The 5625-nt window shown below is 41.5% G+C and overlaps 1 pseudogene; it reads left to right on the top strand.

Annotated features, from left to right (window-relative positions):
* The first annotated feature begins 325 nt into the window (after positions 1 to 325).
* On the top strand, positions 326 to 1517 carry LOC132689753 (5'-AMP-activated protein kinase subunit gamma-1 pseudogene; annotated as a pseudogene).
* The last annotated feature ends 4108 nt before the right edge of the window (positions 1518 to 5625 follow it).

Raw genomic sequence — 5625 nt, forward strand, 5'->3', positions numbered from 1 at the left:
GCACCTGAGTGGTTCAATCGTTAAGTGTCCAACTTCGGGTCAGGTCATGATCTCGTAGTTCGTAAGTGAGTTCAAGCCCCGAGTCGGGCTCTGTGCTGACAGCTCAGAGCCTGGAGCCTGTTTCAGACTCTATGTCTCCCTCTCTCTCTGCCCCTTCCCTGCTCATGCTCTCTCCCTCTCTCTCAAAAATAAATAAAACATAGAAAAGAAAAGAAACGCTTATGTTAAAAAAAAAAAAAAAAAAGAGAGAGAAAGCTTCCTAAAGCAAATGAACCCAGCCGGTGTCTCTTGCAAAGGACATGGTCATTTCTTGGGATAGTTTCCAGCTCTGGAAAATGAACACACTCAAGCGTCCGCAGAATCTAACTCTACCATGTACACTTCTTTTATGAAGTCTCATCATGGCTATGACCTGATTCCCACAAGCTTCAATTTGTTTATATTTGATACTTCCCTGTAGGTGAAGAAAGCTTCCCCCTCCCACCCGACCCCTTTGGCAACTAATGGTATACGAGCTGCTCCTTTGTGGGATAGTAAGAAGAAAAGTTTTGTGGGCATGCGGGCCATCACCGATTTCACCAGTATCTTGCACCACTAGGGGGCGCCTAGGGAGCTCAGTTAGTTGAGCCTCTGACTTCAGCTCATGGCATGATCTCGCGGTTCGTGAGTTCAAGCCCTGCATCGGGTTCCTCGCTGTCAGCACGGAGCCCACTTCTGATCCTCCGTTCCCCCCTCTCTCTACTCCTCCTCCACTCATACTCTTTCTTTCAAAATAAACACTAAAAAAAATTTTTTTTTAATATCTTACACCACTATTAACAATCAGTATTGGTATAGATCTATGAGCTGAAAGAGCACAAAATAGAAACTTGGAGGGAGGTGTACGTACGGGACTCCTCGAATCCCTTGTCCGCATTGCTTCTAATGCCAGCTTATTTGATGCTGTCTCTTCATTAATTCAAAATAAGATCCGCAGGCTGCCAGTTATTGACTCAGAATCAGGCAACACCTTGTACATATTCACCTATAAGCACGTTCTCAAGTGTCTCAAATTGTTTGCTGATGAATTCCCCAAGCCAGAGTTCGTGTCTAACTCTCTGGAAAGAACTTCAAGTTAGCACTTAGGCCAACGCTGCTATGGCCCACACCACCACCCCTGTCTACATGCCTCTGGGCATTTTGTACAATGCGGATTCTCAGCCCTGCCACTGGTGGATGAGAAAGAGCGTGTGGTGAACTTCTACCCCAAGTTTTATGTTATCAGTGTAGCAGCAGAACAAACTTAGAGTAACCTGGATGTGTCAGTGACCAAAGCCCTACAATGTTGATCACATTACTTCAGATGTGTCTTCAAGTGCTACCTGCATGAGACTCCGGAGACCATCATCAACAGGCTGGTGGATGCAGAGATTCACCTCTTTGTAGTGGTGGATGGGAACGATGCAGTCAAGGAAACCGTATCACTATCTGACATCCCTCAGGTCTCGGTGCTCACCAGCAGGGACAGAAAATCCTGAGCTGGTCGGGCAGCACCAGGGGATAAGTCATACTCACTGCCCATCCCAGCAATCACAGATGAAACCTTGAGAGAACTGTGATTATTCCCTGCTCAGGAGACCCCTCCTCTTCTACCTGGAAGTTGGGGAAGGTATGGGAAGAGGAAGGACAATGGGTTTTAAAGTGTCTCTATTCTCACAATACTCTTGAAAAGAACTTTCAGCCTAGCCCAGTGTAGTCCCTGTCCTCTTAGACATAGTCCCTTTTCTGAGCAAACTCAGGTTCTGTGCCCCTGAGAAAAACTCTGATCTCTAAAAGATGCCCAAACTTCACCCCAGCCCTCAACTCTGCCTCTGGCTCCACCCTAAGATAACAGCATAACAAAACTCTTCATAAAGATATTTTTTACTTATCCTGTTTCATGCTGTATGGAAGAGGCTGAATCCACTTAGTGACATATCTGTCCCTAATAGGAATAAGGAGGATGAAGGGGACGGGGGGTCTTTGGGTTCCTGTGCTATAGATACACGAAGGGAAATGGGAGTTAGGTAGAAGACGAGGACAAAGTGGTTAGCTGAGGTATTGTTTTTCATAGCAACCCTGATTAAAATGACAGAAACCTAAACAACAACAACAAAGAAAAATCACAAATAAAAAACATAACTTTACCCCTAAGGAACTAGAAAAAGAAGAACACACTAAGCCCAAGGTTAGCAGAAAGAAGGAAATAACAAAGATCGGAGCAGAAATAAATGAAACGGAGACCAGAAAAACAATAGGAAAGATCAACCAAGTTAACAGCTAGTTTTTTGGAAAGATCAACAAAACTGACAAACTTTCATTCAGACAAAGAAAAAGAGAGGACCCAAATAACTAAAATCAGAACTGAAAGAGGAGACAGGGGCACCTGGCTGGCTCAGTCAGTTGAGCGTCCAACTCTTGATTTTGGTTCAGGTCATGATCCCAGGGTCATGGGATCGAGCCCCATATTGGGCCCCATGCAGGGCATGCAGCCAGCTTAAGATTCTCCTTCTCTCTCTCTGTCTCTGTCTGTCTCTCTCTCCCTCTGCCCCTCTCCCCAACTTGTGCTCGCACTCTCTCTCTAAAAAATAAAAAGGAAAAAAAATAAATGAAAGAGGAGACATTACAGCTGACACCACAGTAATACAGATGATCATAAGAGACTGCTATGAACAATTATACACCAACAAATTGGATAATCTAGAAAAAAAGGATAAATTCCTAGAATCATACAACCAGTCAAGACTGAATCATGAAGAAAGAGAAAATAGGAACAGACTAAAAACAAGTAAGGAGATTAAACTGATAATTTAAAATCTCCCAACAGAGAAAAAAAGCCCAGGACCAGATGGCTTCCCTGGTGAATTCTAACAAATATTTAAAGAGTAATTAACATCAATCCTTTTCAAACTCTTCCCAAAAATTGAAGAGGAGGGAATACTCTCAAACTCTTTTTGTGAGTCCAGCATTACTCTGATATGAAAGACAGATAAGGATACCACAAGAAAAGGAAACTACAGGCTAATATTCCTCATGAATATAGACACAGATACTCTCACCAAAATACTAGCAACATGAATTTAACAGCATATTAAAATGGTCATACAACATGATCAACATACTCATGAGGCTTATCCCTGGGTTGCAAACCAATAAATATGATATAGCACTTCAATAAAATGGAAGATAAAAGTCATATAATCACTTCAATAGAGGGAGAAAAAATATTTGACAAAACTCAACATCCTTTCCTGATAAAAACTCTCAACCAACTGGGTGTAGAAGGAACATACCTCAACATAATAAAGGCCTTATATGACTGACAAACCCACACCACATTCAACAATGAAAGGCTGATTTCTCACTAAGACTAGGAACAAAAGAAAGATGCCCATGCTCACCACTCCTATTCAACATAGTACTGGGAGTCCTGGCCAGAGCAGTTAGGCAAGAAAAAGAAATAAAAGGCATTCAAACCATGGGGCGCCTGGGGGGCTTGGTTGGTTGAGCGTCCGACTTCGGCTCAGGTCATGATCTTGCGGTCCCTGAGTTCGAGCCCCGTGTCAGGCTCTGGGCTGATGGCTCAGAGCCTGGAATCTGCTTCTGATTCTGTGTCTCCCTCTCTCTCTGCCCCTCCCCCGTTCATGCTCTCTCTCTGTCTCAAAAATAAACGTTAAAAAAAAAATTTTTTTTAAAGGCATCCAAACCAAATCAGAGAGAAAGAAGTAAAACTGTCTTTGCAGATGTTATGATCTTATACACAGAAAATCCTAAAGACTCCACACACACACACACACACACACACACACACACACACACACAATTAGAACTGAATGAATTCTGCGAGGTGGTAGAATACAAAACCAACTTCCAAAAATCGGTTGCATTTCTGTACGGTAACAACGAACTATCTGAAAAAAAATCCCGTGTTAAATGGCATCAAAAATAATAAAATACTTAGGAATAAATTTAAACAAGGAGATGAAACATCTATTCAATGCAAATTGCAAGACACTGATGAAAAAAACTGAAGAGTACACAAAGAAATGAAATACCTCCCATGTACAAAGACTGAAGGAATTAATATGATCAAAATGTCCATACTACCCATCTGTAGATTCAATGCAATCCCTATCAAAATTTCAGTGGTGTTTTCCACAGAAATAGAAAAAACAATCCTAAAATATACACAGAACCACAAAAGACCCTGGATAGCTAAAGCAATCCTGAGAAAGAAGAACAAAGCTGGAATAATCAAAATGGTTTGGTACTGGCATAAAAACACACATAAACCAGTGCAACAGCATGGAGAACCCAGGAGTAAACCCACACACATACAGGCAACTAATGCATGAGAAGGGAAGCAAGAAAGGATAGTCTCTTCATTAAATGGTGCTCAGAAAACTGGATATTTACATGCAGAAGAATCAAATTGGACCCTGTGTTACACCACTCACAAAAGTTTTAGGAGAATGGATTAAAGACTTAAATGGAGGGCCCAAAACTGTAAAATGTACTAAAGGGAAATACAGGGGAAATGTTCCTTGACATTAGTCTTAGCAACAATTTTCAGGATATTACAACAAAGTACAAGTAACAAAAGCAAAAATCAACCAGTGGAACTGCATCAAACTAAAAAGCCTCTGCATAGAAAAAACAACACTTAGCAAAATGAAAAGACAACCTATAGAATGGGAGAAAATATTTGCAAAATCATCTATCTGTTAGGAGTTAATATCCCAAATATATGAGGAATTCACACAACTTAATAGAAAAAAAACCTGAGGGCACCTGGGTGGCTTAGTGGGTCAAGCAGCCAACTCTTTTTTTTTTTTTAATGTTTATTTATTTTTGAGAGAAAGAGGGAGACAGAGCATGAGTGGGAGCATGAGTGGGAGAGGGACAGTGGGAGACACAGATTCCAAAGCAGGCTCCAGGCTCCAAGCTGTCGGCACAGGGCCCGACGTGGGACTCGAACCTACAAACTGTGAGATCACGACCTGAGCCGAAGTCAGACGCTTAACTGACTGAGCCACCTGGGCGCCCCTAAAATAAACATTTTTTTAAAACAAAAAAATCTGATTAAGGAATTTGAGTAGACATTTTCCCAAAGATGACATAACAGGTACATGAAAAGATGCTCAACATCATTAATCATCAAGGGAATGTAAACCAATACCACAATGAGATATCACAGTATACCTGTTATATGGCTATTATCAATAAGGCAAGAACAAGTGTTGGAGAGGGTAGAAAAAAGGGAACCCTTGTGCACTGCTGGTGGGAATGTAAATTGGTGCAGCCACTATGGAAAACAGTATGGGGATTCCTCAAAAAATTAAAAATACAACGACCAGATGACCCAGTAATCCTATTTCTGGGTATATGTTTGCTGGAAATATAATCAATATTGGAGAGATATTGCTCTCTCATGTTCACTGCAGCATTATGCACAGGAGCTAAGACGTGGAAACAACGTAGGTGTTCACTGATGGATAGTTGAATAAACTGTGATACACACACACACACAGGGATATCACTAAACTATAAAAAAGAAGGAAATCCTGTGTTTTGTAACAACATGGATGGACCCTGAGGGCATTACGT

Source organism: Panthera onca, chromosome E3, assembly GCF_046562875.1.
Source record: "Panthera onca isolate mPanOnc1 chromosome E3, mPanOnc1 haplotype 2, whole genome shotgun sequence".
In the NCBI taxonomy this organism is placed as follows: Eukaryota; Metazoa; Chordata; class Mammalia; order Carnivora; family Felidae; genus Panthera; species Panthera onca.